Source organism: Cavia porcellus, unplaced genomic scaffold, assembly GCF_034190915.1.
Source record: "Cavia porcellus strain 051 isolate PalLab524CR breed Dunkin Hartley unplaced genomic scaffold, mCavPor4.1 scaffold_24, whole genome shotgun sequence".
NCBI lineage: Eukaryota > Metazoa > Chordata > Mammalia > Rodentia > Caviidae > Cavia > Cavia porcellus.
The window spans coordinates 36,559,999-36,576,873 of NW_026947507.1; the positions used below are offsets into that span (position 1 = coordinate 36,559,999).

At 40.9% G+C, this 16,875-nt stretch overlaps 1 long non-coding RNA gene across 1 annotated transcript; it reads left to right on the forward strand.

The window, feature by feature from the left end:
• Nucleotides 1-8,029: 8,029 nt before the first annotated feature.
• LOC134472727 (uncharacterized) lies at nucleotides 8,030-15,278 on the forward strand. The gene is made up of 3 exons (XR_010042653.1): nucleotides 8,030-8,169; nucleotides 8,869-10,844; nucleotides 14,369-15,278. It is a non-coding gene; the product is annotated as an uncharacterized LOC134472727 (long non-coding RNA).
• Nucleotides 15,279-16,875: the final 1,597 nt, after the last annotated feature.

Genomic DNA, 16,875 nt, shown 5'->3' on the forward strand with positions numbered 1-16,875 from the left:
GAGCCCAACAGAGAACAGAGTCAGCATGGAGACCTGCACTTACCCATAGTGAGTGCTTGGAATTTGGCTCCCCACTACAGAAGCAGGGTGACCAACCAGATGACATATTGGTATTGGGCAGGATGGGCCTGAACAAGGAACAGCAGTGACTTCAGTTGGCTCTTCCCTGCCCAAAGCAGATTGGTGGGATCTGATTGAGCTGGGTCACACCCTTGGCTGGGACCCAATAACCAGGGATGAAACTGTCCCTGAACTTGTCCCAAACCAGTTCTATCTGCATGGCACACATTAATGTGGTGAAGGCCTCCACTGGTTGACTGGCTTGGAGGGGAGGGGTCAGCCTATACTGCCCTGCTTGTACCTCAGTGACCAACAGCAAGCTAGAGAGGGCAGCAATCCCTACTCAGAACACTTCAGAAAAACCATAACCAATAAGGAAAGGTGCTGTGACCTCCACCATTTACCTGTATGGAAGAAACCAGAAACACCACAAGAGAAAGAAATAAGAAAAAAGCCTCTAGCCAACCCAGGAAAGATGGGTCCAGGAGAGGTAAATACAGAAGAGATCAAGGGCAACAAACAGGCAATATTGGACATGGCATCCGCTGACATAAAGAAATATCTTTGTGACATCATAGATGAACTCAAAATTGAAATATTAATTCAAGTAAAGAAAGATATAAAAGGATTAATAAAAGAAATGCTAAGCCCCTTTCAAGAAGACACAGACAGAAGAATGGAAGAACACACACAAAAAGGAGAGAAACCTTTGATGAAGAATATAAAAAAGAACCCTAGAATACATGAAACAGATTCAAAGAGATTACCAGGAAATTAAAAACTCAATTGAAAACTGGCAAAATTGCCTGAAAGAAACTAGAGATAGATTTAACAAAACTTGATGATAGGTTTGCAAATGTGAACATGCAAGGAAAGATCTCTTAAAAACAACAAGGAAACAGTCAGTAACAATACAAAGGCTAGAAGACAACAAGAGGATCTATAACTTAAGAATAAAAAATGTGAGTGAAGAAGCAGGGATAAAAACAATGAAATACAAAGGCTACTCACAGAAATAATTAAGGAAAACTTCCCAAGCATAGGAAAAGGAAATGATGTTCAAATGTATGAGGCATACAAAACTCCAGCTACCTACAACCAAAACAGATCTACACCCAGACATATAATAAACAAGATCCCAGAAATTCATCACAAGAACAGAATATTAAAAGCTGTCAAAGAAAAGAAACCCCATCACTTATAAAGGAAACCCCATCAAAATCACGACAGACTTCTTGACACAAACCATCAAATCAAGAAGAGTTTGGAGCCAAGTATTCCAAGTCCTTGAAAGAAAATAACCTTCAACCCAGATTGATGTACCCTGAAAAACTGTCTCTCAAAATTAGTGGAGAAACAAGATGTTTACATGACAAAGAGGAACGGGGGGAGTTTGTGCCCACCAATCCAACCCTCCAAAAAATACTGAAGGACATTCTAGACAGGGAGAAAAAAAACACCAGGATCTCAGGAACAGTGGCAGAGAGACCTCAATGAACGGGTCAGACAGTGGAATGAAGGAGAAAAGTAGACGACCAATGGCAGAAAAATAGAATAGCAGAGATGAGGCAGAGAGGGAGAGGGTTGGCTATAATCTCTAACACAGATGGCCTTGATACACTAACAAAAAGAAATACAGGCAGAGTAGATCAGGAGATAGGGTATCGAGATGCTCTGAATAAGAAATACAATCTACCTGAAAGAGGGTTAATGAACCGGAAGTCAAAGATTAGACAACAATGCTCTATGTGACAGGGAACCAAAGTGAAATAGTGACAGCTTGTCCAGCAGCTGCAGATAGGTTGGAAAGTCATGACACTTTTGTGCAGTGGGGAACTACTCAGCTAGAAGGAAGGGAAACCTTGAGGATTTAATAGGTAAAGGAATACAGCTCAAGATCAAGCTCAGGGATAAAAAGGTTCAGAACCACTTAGGTAAATAGTGGGTTACACCCTAACCTAAAAACTAAATGAGTTAGTGGGACCCAAAGTGTACAATGCACCCTATGAAAGTGAAAGGGGAGGAACTGTCTAAATCAAGAAGGCAGAGGACATTGTTAATAGTGTATCAGGATTTAAAATCCACATTTTTCTTATCACTCTGTTTAGTTTGGTTATATTCTGTTCCAGTCTGTCTACTTGTGCTAGACTTGAGGGCACAGATAGCTATTCCAAAAATAGCAGGATATACTACAGTAACCATCCTTAATTTACTATTAACTTAATCTGAAGCCCTGTATTATTTACACTGTCTTATGACTGATCTTATTTGATAGTGGTTTGTTAGATGAGTTTTGTATTGACTGATTTTATTCAAATCTGTTATGATTGATAGTATCAAGTCTGAGAGTATAGGTAAATTCTTTGAAGATGACAAAATTTACTAGGATACCTATTCTGGCTTGACTATTACCTGCTTTTGGAGTCCTATAATGTCTCCAATGTTTTGTTTTTATTAATATTTTTATGTACTGCTTTGTTCAATTATACTATGCCTGATGATATAGACAATTTTATTGAAGATAACAAGAGGCATCATAGTGACCACTGTAGATCACCTTGTATTGTGGTTTTATATGACTTTTTCTTTCTTTTTTTCTAGGAATTTGTTTTATTTTGTTTTTTTTTTCCTTCTAATACAGAAAGGATAGATATACATGTAGAGACTCATGCATGCATAGAATTTCTAAACAGAGAACTGGTTATATAATGTATGATGACGTGAACAACTACTTTGAAGAAAAGAAGACACTACGGTACCCAGTGCTGATTCCGTAGCATCATGATGTGAAATATAGCAATACTATTATTCTTTGTTCAGAGTGATTTAGTCTGTTTTGTATTTAATTTCAATACATCTGAAGGTATGGACAGCTATTTTGAAGATAATAAGAGACATTATGGCAGCCATTGTTGACTTCCCTATTGTCTGGTCTTGAAGACCTAAAACACCTTCATCATCCTGTTCAAATCAATTTTATACTATGTTGTTTTGTATGAATTCATTGTATGTGAAGATATGGACAACTATTTGGAAGAAAACAAGAGACAATATGATAGACAGTGAAGATCTCCAGTTGTCTTGCTTTGAAATGTGTGTCTCTTACATTGTGCCTCTTACAGTGCTTTGAAATCTGTGCCTCTTATAGTGTTTTCTTATGTTCTGTTTTGTTGTGTTTAATTTTACCCTCTTTAAAATAAAATTAAAAAAATAAAGATAATAAAACCCAACAAAACAAAACAGAATAAGGTCAGTCAAAACAAAACAATGAAATTGGTACAAACTTCAAAGCAGGACAATAGGAAATCATCAGATAGTATATCTTGTTATCTTCACTCATAGTTGTCCATCCTATCAAACATAACAAAATCAAACCATGCAAAAAGAAAATTGTTGAAAGCAAAATAATAAATTGGAACAAAACAATATGGGGTATTGGACTTCAAAAACAAGACATAAGGAAATCCCCCATATTTGCTATATTGCACACTGTTATCCTTCCAATAGATGCTCAGTGCACTGGCTCCAGGCCTGCAAAGTCAACCAAACAATGCAAGCATTCAGTTGCTTTTCGTACCTCAGTTGTTATTACACAGTGGGGTGGGGGAGACTTCTTCATTCTCAGCCCGCCCGCGGGTGGGCTCATGGGAGGCGCTATCTGGCTTCTCGCTTCCTGGTCCTGCGTGGTTTGCATGCACAGCTTACTGGAAGGGCTGGTTGGCTTCTTCTTTTTGATGAACTCCTCCCAGACCCGGCATAGCTTCTGTGATTCACAGGAGGTGCTTTACTACAGGAATATTTAATTTCATTTTTCCATAGCATTTTTACTTGAAAGCTTTGTATATCTAAGCTTTAAAAAACAGGCTTGTTTTTTGGAGAAGTTTCAAATTCATGACAAAATTAAGAGGAGGATACAGTGATTTTATATAAAGTCCTTGTTTCGTGTCCATAGGGTTGCCCATTATCAACAGCTTCTACCAGACTGGCACGTAATCAGTAAATCTACACTGATACGTCATTGTCACCCAAAATCCATAGTTCACATTGGGATCCACTCTTGAAGTACATTACATAGGTACATGTAAAAATACAGTGACTTGTGTCTACGATCACAGTATCATACAGAGTATTTAACACGGCCCTAAAAACCCACTGGCTGTCTTTCTGTTATTGAATTCTGCTTTAATCCCTGTGGTCTGAGAGCCGACATGGCATGGCTTCCATTTTTTGGATTTGTTCGGGTTTGTTTCATGGCTCAGAATGTGTTCTTGGCAAATGGTCCTGTGAGCTTGCCAAGAACGTGTAGCTGCTGTAGCTGGATGAAGCAATCTATTGATGACTGCTATATACAGTTGATAATGGACTTATTGATTTCAACTAATTGATTTTCTGCCTGCTGTATCTGCCCATTTCTGAGAAAGAGGTGTTGAAGTCTCCAAGAATAATAGTGGATTTCTCTATCTTTGCAGTTTCTATCACTTTTTTGCCTTTATATTTTTAGTCTGTTGTTAAATGTGTACACATTAAGTAGAGATTGTTCTCTCTTCCTGGAGGATTGGCCCTTTTTTCATTATGTGATTCTTCCCTTTAACCTTTATTTTCTCTGGAACTTGCTGTCAGAAATTAATGTACCCGTAATATGTAGCTTTGCCGTAGTGTCTTTCTCCTTCCATTTAACGGAAATTGGTGTATTTGTAAATTGACTTTCTTTGTAGAAAATGTGTAACTGGGACCTGTCTGTTTATTCTACCTGGCACTCTCCACCTTTGGATTGATGCATGTCTGAACTTTTTACAAAACCATTTAAAATAGATAATATCTGCATTGTGCATAATTATATTTATATTAACCTTTCTATCAAATACTTGATTGGAGGAAATCTCAAACTTTCCAATATTACCAACCTTGATCATTTATTTACATTGTTATAAAATGGTAGTTAAAAATTTATTTCAAATCACCAGCTTTTGTATAACAGCCTTTTCTTGTTGGCAAAATTCTATTTTCTCACAAAGAGAAAGTGCATTTTGCTTAATTTCTTTGACAATACCTTCATTTTCAGAGGTCAAAATTTCCCAGAGAATTTGATGAGAGTAAATCAGCACTGAATTTAAGTAAGAGTGACAGCCAGTCCCATCGATCATACAGAGAGTTTGAGGAGTTTATAAATGTGCAGACATGAATTAAGAATTATGGAATCAAAGAGGTCAAAAATAAGAGTAAAGAATTATCTTGAAGCTTAGTGTATGCATACACTGTCCTCACAGAATGTTCCAGATTACTCATACAATGCAGTTTTACATTTGATTTCCATAATCTTTTGTTCCACTAGGTCCCTGTATTTTTATTTCTGGCCACAAGATGGCATCTGACTTTCATTAATATTCCGTGGTCACATCTTGTCTCTTGCCCCTCAAACTGGAAATCTAAATCCGTCTAAGCATCTAGACCCTATTGTACCAGATCTTTTTTCTTCAAATAGCAAAATTTCTAAAGAAAATGACATTAATCTGTGTTTGTCTGGAAGTCTTGTATCTGGACTGTCTTAGCTACATCAAGATATGTGCACCCATTTTCAGTATCATTAACCCATCATTGTGTCAAATTCTTATCCTTCTTTAGATGCCAAGGAACCTGCTCGAAGGCCAAGCTCCCGAGCTGGGGGTGATGCTCAGTGGTAGAGCACTTGCCTAGCATGCACAAAGCCCTATGCTCTGTCCTCAACACTGCAAAAGAAAATACAGTTTTCAAGTTAGATACATACTGCGTAACTGAATAAAAGGAAGCTTATAAATCTAGTTGTCCAGGGTCTAGACCAGTATATTCAGTAGGGTTTCTATAGCAATGATGGCAGGGATTAGATGCATTGTTTCACCTTCATGCCCAGGCACCTTTCCCTGGATTGGTGCATAGTGGACACTCAAAAAATTCTTTTGGACTGGATGGATGAAAGAGGAAAAGTCTTGTGGAACAATGAGGTGAAGCTGACTTTAATGTGGTGTGTGAGTTGGGTGGAGAAGTCCAGTGGAGAACAGTGTGGTGGCCTGGAGAGACAGCATGCAGTGGGCACAGAGGGCAGGCAGAGCAGACCAGAGGGTAGCGGAACAGTGGCGAGGGCTGTCCCAGGTCCTGAGTTCATGAACTCTCTTAGATCTGACCTTACTTTCTCTTGGGGAAGCTGAGAGCCATTGTAGTAGACTATAAAAAAGCAAAGCACAAGGTACAGTGGCCAGTGATAGACATCAAAAAAGATACAGAGTGGCACTGTGGGACATGGGCCTTTAATAATGTTCAGCTGAGTTCAGTCTTTTACAGAAGGAAGCCATTTACCTGGCTGAGATGCCAGGGCAGAGCGGGGAAGCCCCTGTGCCCACCTGCTGTATAAAGGCTGCTGCCTGATGAGCTCGTGTGGTGTACCAAGCATCTTTTCAAACACTACTTTGTTTAATGTTGCAGGATCCCTGTAATGTCCACACAGTCCCTGTCCCTACAGACGTGGAAGCTAAGGCTCACAGAGGTTAGGTGATGAACTAACTGGCTCACGATCTTTCTGGGGCACTGATCTGATCTTGTTTATTGGACAGGTGGTGTTGGAGTGTCAGTAAAGAATCTGACAGACAAAAGCAAGGTCTCCCTCACTTTTTCAGAATGTTATTACAGCCTCAAGAAGGTGAGAGCCCAGCTGCTACACCATAAGCAGAGGCATTTTGTTTTGGATTATTCCTTACACATATTTTTGCCACATAATGGTAGGGGGTCTTACGTTTCAGTAAGAGCATAAGGATAAGGCATTGATAAAATGTCTTCAAGTCAAAGGAACAAAGTGCAAAGTATCTCTGGGTTTCAGCCCAACCCAGGTTACTCTGCAGTTGAAACCATCCTCATCTTGCTTTCTGTCTCTTTCTGTATGAGCTGGGCACTCCGGGGCTTGGAGGAGTCGCAAGATAAAAGCATCTATGTGTTCAGGACTGCAGATCTTGTGGTGGCCTGAGGTGCCTCAGGCCAGTTCTCTTACCTCTGCTGCCTGGAGGCTTCCTCTGAAGCTGAAGGAGTGGAAGAGGTGGCACATTCCAGGGTGTCAGATGTAACCTGAGAGCACTAAAGGTGGCAGGTTGAAACTTCCTCGGGGCAGCACTAGCAGTGGGGCCAGATGGAACTCCTTGACCATGTGCTCCAGCCACGCCTCCACATGTGCCTCAAGGATCCCAGTGTGCTTAAGATCCAGGTGCTTGAGGTATAATCAGCTCAGGATGCACTGTTGCTCAGCTCTTCTCCCTTTCCTTACTTCCCATGTCTGGCATCATCTTCCAAATAAACTCCCTGTACTCAAGTCCTGGGCTCAGGCTCTGCTGAAAGATACACACATCCGCTTACAGAAAAGCTGGCTGTTTTTAACAGTCCTCTATGATTTTATGGGGGGGGGTTGGGGCACAGGGGTTGGGGCAGATGGAGTAGGCTTTGTGCAGAAGGACAGGCTCATCCATTTGGCCGTCAAGTGCAAATGCATTGATTTTAAAGAGAAAAAAACCTTTGGAAGACCATGCTAGCAGAGACAGACCATGTGAACAAAGCTGAGTGTTTAAAAAAAGTGCTGAAAGGATGGGGAGGCTTCTCAGCAACCCAAGTGGGAGCAAGGAGATTCAAACTGGGATCAGGGAGGTTGCTGAGGCTCAGCTGTGCTGGGCCCCAAGTACCCAGGTTTCTCTTTGCTCGGGGTTTTGTTATAGGGGTGACTTTCCTTTTAATCATGCTGTAGAGAGAGCTCCTTTACTGTACCCAGAATTTTCCCATGAACTGCTAAGGCCACATTTGCTGGTTGAAAAATCTCCTTTTTCTCCCTCCTTCCCCTTCATTCTGAGTTTGGAGTCTCCCTTCCTGTCAGCCTCAGCCCATCCTACCCTGGCAGTTTTTTCACTTTGCTTTGGAGCTTTAGACAGTTTGACAAAGTGCCCTCTCTGTGTTTTCTTGCAGTAAGTGCCGAACGTTGGGTGTGAGTTTGAGCATGGAAATAGCTTTCAGCATCTTACAAGTGTCTGCCGGTCAGCTGGTACCACTTGGAAACTGAGTTGCTGCCTATTTTCCGAGGAGATGAGGTCTTCCCACTCACAGGTATGCCACCGTCTGACAGTTTTTGCTTCTTCCCCAGAACCTCTCCTCTGAATGCTTCCACATCACATTTGATCCCTTGGCTCATGCAGCCCTTGTATTCTTGGGAAGCCCAGTGGCTCCTACTGCAGTCCATGAACTCTTTCAGTTTGGCAAAAGACCTCAGCAGAATATTCCTTCTGCCATTATCACTTTGCAGTACTTTTAGTCAATGCCCATATATATTTGTGTAGTATTTCTTTGATTGCAAAGTGTTTAAACATACATCAAATTGCTTTCTCATTTTTGTAATAATCTTGTGGAGTAAGTTGGGCAACCTCTGTTTCTCTGGTATAAATAAAGATACTGAGAAGTTGGGTGACTTGCCCAAGGATACACAGCTGGGTACCAGAGCGGGAGTTGAAAACTCTGGATGTATTTAATGCCAGAGCACACTGCCAGGAGGAGACAACAAGTCTTTGCCTGGAGAAGCTGAGAGTATAGTTGGAGGGGGAGCAGATAAACAGGAATTCAACAGCGGCATTGAATTCCAAGTGCAAGTTGGCTTCTGCAGGTGTCCTATGGTCTGGACATACATCAGGGATTGTTTGTTGTAGAGGAAGCTAAGAGAAAGGACAAACAATGGCAGAAATATAACTCTTCAAAAACAAAACACAAACAACACAAAACCAACCACGCTTCTGTGTGGAATACCTTTTACAGATTCCACAAGGCCATTTTGGTCAAGAAAGTACACACCGACATTGTAGCAAAATGGCGACTGTCATCCACAACCCCCTGAAAGCGGTTTCGGGCTTCCGGGAGAACATGGCGGACAGATAACAGCAGCTACAGAGGTTCTCTGAAAGACCCGGCTCAGAAGTCAGGAATGGTGTGGAGTAAGGAGACATAAGCGGGTGGAGATATACTCTGCTGACCCAGGAACGAACTGGGCTGAGAGAAACCAACTTGGAATGCAGTCCTGGTGCTAGAACAGGAACAGAAAAGCCTCACTGTGGAGGCTGGAGTCTGCGCCATTGGAAGCCGCGATTTGGGTTTCCCGCCGCGCGGCGGCTGCCTCTACATCGGCTCGGCAAGGAGAGAGACACGCGGAAGCTCTGAGAATGGGAATCTGTGAACGGAGTCGAAAACAGGACGGGCAGCGAGGCGTGCACTGACTTGTGGTGAGGTGAGTGAGAGAAACTGACACTCTACCACAGTTTGACTCCAGCGGAGGACATTCTGGGACTGGACAGACTTGCGGGAGCAGGGCGCGGTGGCGACTTCAGCCACAAATGCCCCTCTCAGGCAGGATTGGTGAGAAGTGCCTAGCCTACGTGACACTGCTGGCGGACCCAGTAGGCTGGCCCAACCCAGATCCCAGAGCCTGACGGTGGCCTTGAGGGGCGGCCCCGCGTAGGCTGCCTGTCTGGAACTTCCTGGTGCACTGCGGTGGGCGGGAACACCTAACCGGCGCAATTCAATCAGACTGAGGCTGACAGGGAAAGAAGCTGGGTCTCCTATATACGCTTGCATATATAAGGAACAAAGAATATGGGGAGAGGCAGCAACAAGAAAGGCTCCTCGGCCCCCAATCCTGAGAAACAGGTAATAGCGGACACCGCACCAATAGACATAAAGCACCACCTAGAGAGCCTCATAGATCAGTTCAGGAATGAAGTTATCAATGACCTGAAGCTAGAAGTAAGCAGAATAGTTAGAGAAATGCTAAGCACCACCCAAGAAAAAACAGATGGTAGAATGGAAGAACAGAAAAAGAGGGGAGAATTGTTTGATGGAGAAAATAGAGAAAGCATAGAATACGTGAAGCAGGTTCAAAGGGACTACCAGGAAACTAAAAACTCTATCGAAAACTGGCATAACAGCTTGAAAGAAACTAAAGACAGACTATCTGAACTGGAGGGCAGATTTGTAATATGGGAGCATGAAATGAAAAACTTCTTAAAAATAAAAAGAAACAAACAGCAATAATACAAAGACAAGAAGATGATAAGAGGATCCATAACTTAAGAATTAAGAACATAAAAGAAGAAGTAGGGACACAATCAAATGAACTACAAAAGCTACTCACAGAAATAATCCAGGAGAATTTTCCTAATTTAGCAAAAGGTAAAGATACTCAGATATATGAGGCATACAGGACCCTAGCCACCTACAACCCAAACAGAGCAACACCCAGGCATATAATAATAAAAATTCCAGAAATTCAATACAAGAACAGAATATTAAAAGCTGTCAGAGACAAGAAACAGACCACTTACAAGGGAACACCCATCAGAATTACAGCAGATTTCTCTGCACAAACCATCAAATCACAAAGAGCGTGGGGGGGGAATAATTCAAGCTTTGAAAGATAATAATCTCCAGCCAAGATTGAGATATCCTGCACAACTGTCCCTGGAAATTGATGGAAAAACAAGGTGCTTCCAGGATAAAGAGGAACTGGGGGAATTTGCAACCACCAATTCAACTCTATAGAGAGTATTGCAGGATATTCTAAAAAAAGAAAAATACAAAGAATCCAGAAATAGTGGCGGGGAGGCCACAATGAATGGAGCAGAGAACAAAATGAAGAAGACAAACTGACTACTAATGACAGAAAAAGAGCTCAACAGAAATGAGGCAGAGAAGATTGGATGATAGGAACAGCTATTTTGGAGAAAATGATGTCTTAATAGGTAATACTGATTTAGTATCATCTTCTTTTGAAGTCTCATCAAGCTTTTGTTCTTCTGTCTCCATTGGTCTAAACAGGTTGTATCTTATTGGATTTTATTATGTATAATAGTATAAGCAAAAACTTTTAAAGACAAGGAGATTATACAGAAACCATTGTTCATTTTCGGTTAGTCGATTCTAAATACCCTGTAATGCTGTCATTCTCTTAAATGGTTTTACATTGTTTTGATATATTTAATGCTACAGTATACGAAGTTGTACTCAAGGATTTCAAGGAAAGAGACAATATGGTAACTACTTTTATGTCAGGATTATCTTGTGGTGAAACACTATTCTGCTTAACTGGTTATGTTTTGATCTGCGCTGTTTGGCTGTTATGCCCTCTTTTATCTCAATCTCCACTCCATTATTTACTTTTTTATTTTTATCCTTTTAATTAAGGGAAAAATAAATAAAAATAGCAGGATGTATTATAGTAACCCACTTTGACTTTCCATTATCTTGATTTTAAGCCCTGTACTACTCTCACCATCTTGTTTTTGACTGATGTTCCCCTATTCTGTTTTGCTGGATAGTACCAGGTTCAAAAGTTTAGGCAACAGCTGTGAAGATAGTGAGATCCATTATGACACCCATTCTCGTTGACTTTTATCTACTTTTGAAGACCTGCAATGTCTCCAATGTTTTGGTTTTGTCGGTTTTGTTCTTTACTGTTTTGTTCAATTTTATTATGACTGATGATATAGGCAATTCTATTAGAGATAGTGAGAGGCATTATGGTAACCATTGTTGATCACCTTGTATTATGTTTTTACATTATCTATTATGTCCACCCTTTTGATTTGACCGACTCTGTTCTGTTATGTCACATTTGGTTTTACTCTCTTTCAAAAAAGTAATAAGAATCGTGGGAGCAATAAAACCCAAATTGTGTAATAGTCATTGTACAAAAGAGAGCAAAAGAAAGTGCTCTAAACTATATAACTGCATGTATATGTAAGTGTATAAGATAGAAAATGATATCACTGAGTTTTGTTGGATCATTGAACAGAACTGTTTGCAGTATCATTGTTGGAATGTCCACTTTACAAGCTTTAATTTTGTGACTTGAACAATTATTTCTAAGATGGCAATATGTAATCCATTAACTAGTGATTTCCTACTGTTTATTTTTTTCTGCAAATCTGTATAACTTGTACCCTTTCTTGGTTTTTTTTTTCTCCTTAAATAAAATTTAAAAAAAAATTAAAAAATTAAAAATTAAGAAAGTACACACCAGAAAGAAGGAATGGCTGGTCTCTAAGTGACATAAGCAGGTCTATGAATGACAGTGTTATGGTTCTTATTGTGATGTCCTACTGCAAATGCCTGCATTTAGAAGTCCAGTGCCGGTGCAGGGAGTAGGGTCTGGCAGAAGGCTGGGTTACTCCCATCGTGACCTGGAGGGATTTATCTCCCACCCTGGCTCCTCCCTTTGCTCTCTGCTTCCTGCCTGCCTGACATGAGTGCCTTTTCATTGGGATGCCCCTCTCTTGTGCTGTTTCCTGCCTTGCACTAAACGTGGACTGAAACTTTTGAATCGTGAGCCAAAATAAACCTTTCTTTGGTTGTGGGTATTAAGTATTGTATCCCAGCCATGAGGAAAGATACAGAGCACTTGAGCAATCATTGAAATAAGCCAATATTTATCTGATTTTAAGAATCAGGGTAGACAGCAATGGCCTTCTGCTGTCCTTTCAGGAGTCATGACATAGTGAAAGACGGGATTTTGGAGGCTTTTTGGAAACTCAAGTTCAAAAGCCTACTTTCTAGTGCTGAGACACACTGAGTCTCTTTGCGCTCTACTTTCTTCCTCTGCAATGTGAAGATAATAATTCCAAGTCCAGAGTTGTTCGGAAGATGCAGTAAATAACAGAGGTATAGCTGAGTGACAGTAGGCATTAGATCCCTAAATTCCTCCTCTATCCCAGCATTTTGGGCCACAGTTGGTGAAAGTGTCAAACGTGCTGCATGTGCCATGGATCTGGCCCATTTTTGTGTCCTTGTGCAAGGCTCTTGTTCCCATTGTATCTCAGAGAGGCAGCACCATGGACACACTTAAAAATAAAGAGAGCTATCCACTGGTTTCAAAATATGAAAAGAAAACCAGGAAAAAGGCCAAATCTGTGTACATTAGTTAAATGTCTGTGAAACATTTATAATCACTCAGATACAGTTGCTTATGAAAAGCAGTTAATCATGCTTTCAATCATCATGTAGCCATGTAGAAACTGCATTTCATGTATGACATGGGTAAATTTGAAAGTTTCAATTTGATGTGAGATGGGCATTCCAGAAACAGGATGGGGCTTGGGTCTCAGCAGTTCTTAAGGCAGCTCTGCTCCTATTCCAGTGCAACTGTGGCATCTTAGGAATGAGTCACAGCTTAAGATAGCAGGTGAGCTAGGATCTGAGGGGGAACTTACTGGTTCTCCTGACTATTTCTCACCTTAAACTAAAAGAAAATCAAATAACATAGGACAAATGCCTTGGTCTACTTATGCTGCCATCAAAAATCTTGTTTGCATCATTCTGGAAGCTAGGACATACAAGATCAAGGGTCTGGAATATTCCAAGTCTTGAGAGAGCCCATATAATGTATGCTTTCTCCATGTCCTAACAGGATAGAAGGGGCACTAGGTCTTTCTGAGGGCTCTTTTATAGGGACACACACTAATCTTATTTATCCACTCTCATGGCCTACGCTGCCTTTCAAGGTCTCCACCTTCTAACACCATCATCTGATGGGTCAGATGTCAACAGATGCATTTTAGAGGGACACAAACATTCAAACTATAGCACGAAGCATGGCAGAGACTGAGGAATGGACCAGGGTCCATGGGTTCTTTCTTGCTAGTAGATAGCTGTTGGCTTCTTAACAGTAAGGCCATTAGCAATTTAAATTTGACTCACCTTTAAATCTTAGTATAATTCCCTGATCACTTCTGCTTGCAGCAAAAGCCCTGGAAAAACAAAATAAACTGTAGTAGTATCCTGGCAATATGATAGGACATTTGCTTTATGACCAAACAATCTTACTAAGTGCATGCTTTAAGTCCATCATCTCCTTATGGCTCCACGCTCCTTCTGGGAGGATAGGATGGAGCTATGGGGGGACCTGGGTGGGAAAGAGGAGAGCAGAATCAGCATGGGGTATAGAAAGTAGAGGAACCACCTCTGTCAGGAGCTGGAGTCCTCTGAAGCGATTCTGACATCCAGTAATAAAATCATAGGTCATTCATTTTAAGGAACTCAGAGTGACCAGATAGAATCCTTACTATGTGCCAAGAGGATTTAGTAGCTAGGGAAATTGGCAAGTGTGTGCACACCTTGGTGCATCTGGCTAAGGTGGGGATGAATTCACTCCTTTGAAGACTTCCATTTGTACAAGGAACCACAAGGGGCTTGTTCTATGAGGAACTCCCTCAGGTATTTATTATGTTGTTCTTGGTAACAATGAGATTTGCATCTATTGTTTTTTCAGGAAGTTACTGAGCAAAGTGAGGTCCACCCTTCTAAGAGGGGGCCAAGGCAGACACCTCGATGAGTTCCTGAAGGACTACTGAACCTGAAACTGCCTGGGAAAGTGAAGCCTGAGGAAATGTGACCAGGATGTGCCAACTGGTGGGAGGGAGCACCTGAGTTAACTGCGGGGCCAGAGAACGGCCAAGAATAAGTTTACCTGCTGTATTGGACAGGTGTCATCTCTGACATACTTCACGAAGCATGAAGCCGAGACAAAGGTGATTTCCGCCTTCTTGTGGTGTTGCTGTTTGCACTTAATGGCAGGGTGCTCTGAGGCTGGCAGGGCGAGAAGAAGGATGTGGCCATGATCTGGATCCCTGGGGCTCAGGCCAGGTGACCTTCAGTGGAGCACAGTCTGTGCACACCCAGGCCCCCAGGCCCATCTCCTGGTATCCTTCTCACAGAGGAAGAACACACTGGGCTTCTCCAGGGAAAGGTCCTAGCAACTGGGACTGCCTAATGGTTCTGCAATTGTTTTCCTTCTGGTTGTGTATCACTTTATTTTCTTTTAATTTTTAAATTTTATTTTAAAGAGAATAAAACTGATCAAAATAAAACAAAATAAAGCCAATCAAGACAAACCAGTGTAAGTTACACAGGACTTCAAAACAACACAAAATCAACAATGACTACCATAATGCATCTTCAGAATAGCTGCAGACACCTGTAAACATCAAACAAAAAAGAACAGAACCAGTAAAAACAAAACAATGAATGCAATAAAGGACTTCAAAACAAGACAATAGTAAATCCAAAATGGCTCCCATAATATATCTTGCTGTCTTTTAACTAGCTGCCTGTGCCATCGGATATAACAAAATCAAACAAATCAAAACAGAATAAAAACTAGCCCAACAAAACAATGAAAATGATTCAGGACTTAAGAACAAGATAATAGGGAGTTAACAATGCCTACTACCTTCAGAAGGAGATTCCCCCTAGATGCCACACTATGTACCATTATCCTCTGAATAGATGATCATACCACCAGCCCTAGACCTGCAAAGTCAGTGAAACACCACACACGAGTGTCAAATTGCATTTCACCTCAATAGCTATCATTGCAGCTTGTGTTTCTCCCAATCAGCCATGGCTTGTTGGGGTAGGGAGAGGAGTTTTGCTCTCCTTTCCCAGCCTGTGCACTGGAAGGGACAGGGTCTAGCTGTCCCCCTAGTGGCAGTGGTCCCTGCATGGTGCTGGTTCTCAGGGAAGGCTTGCTTCTTGGTTAATTCTTGTTCTTTTAGTTGCGTCTCCCCTTAAATACACAATGAAAACTCAAACTCCTATTTGCATAGGCAATAGAAGTATCAGATGCTAACCAAGCTTACTTTGCAAATGAGTTCACACTCAGATTCCCTTAAAAATCATGCTACTTTCATGGATGTTTCAATATTTAAATTTATCAGGTACTGTATATGTAGATCAAGGAGAGGGATACATGAAACTGAAACTTTAATAGACTGCTGAGGTGTCAAGGCTGGACTGGTCTTTTGATTCTCCTGCTCAGATTCCTGGAGTGCTGAGATTAGAAGTGTGTGCCACGGGGTGGAGATTTAGCTCAGTGGCATAAGCGCCTGCCTTGCAAGCGTGTGGTCATAAGGTCAATCCCTGGTACTGGTAAGAACACACACACACACACACACACACACAAAAAGACTGTATTTCTCGATGATGCTTAAATTGTTCGGTTCTGACCTGTGTTGTTCTAATACAATGTCCTCTTTTACCTCAATCCCACCCTTTTTAAGAATTAATCTATTTTTTTCTTACTTTTTTTTCAATTAAGGGAAAACTAAATTAAAAAATAGCGGGATATATTATGGTAACTTTTTTGTTTTCCTATTAACCTGATATGATCCCCAGTATTGCTCTCCCCATCTTGTTCTGTCAGATTTTACTATATTCTATTTTGTTTGATAGTATCAAGTTTGAGGGTATAGGCAACCACTTTGAAGGCAATGAGATTCACTAAGATGCCCATTGTGGTTTGACTATTATCTTCTTTTGAAATCCTGTAAGGTCTCCAGTGTAGGTTTTATTGGTCTTGTTCTGTACTGTTTTGATCAATTCTATTATACCTGATGATATAGGCAACTTTTTAAAAAAATAGCAAGAGGCACAATGGTAACCAGTTTAGATCACCTGATATTCTATTTTTACATCATGTACTATGCCCATCCTTTTGTTCTAACCGACTTTGTTTTGTTTAGCCACGTTAGGTTTTATTCTCTCCAAAAAATAATAAGAATTGTGGGAGTAAAAAAACCCAAAAAGTGTAATTGTTATTAAAAAGAGAGGAAAGGAAGGTGGTCTAAGGGATATAACTGCATGTATGTTTGAGTGTGTAGGATGGAAATCCATATTACTGAACTTTTGTTGATCATTGATCGGCACTGTCTGCAATCTCATTGTATGAATGTTCACTTTACATGCTTTAATTTTATAATTTGGACAACTATTTCAAAG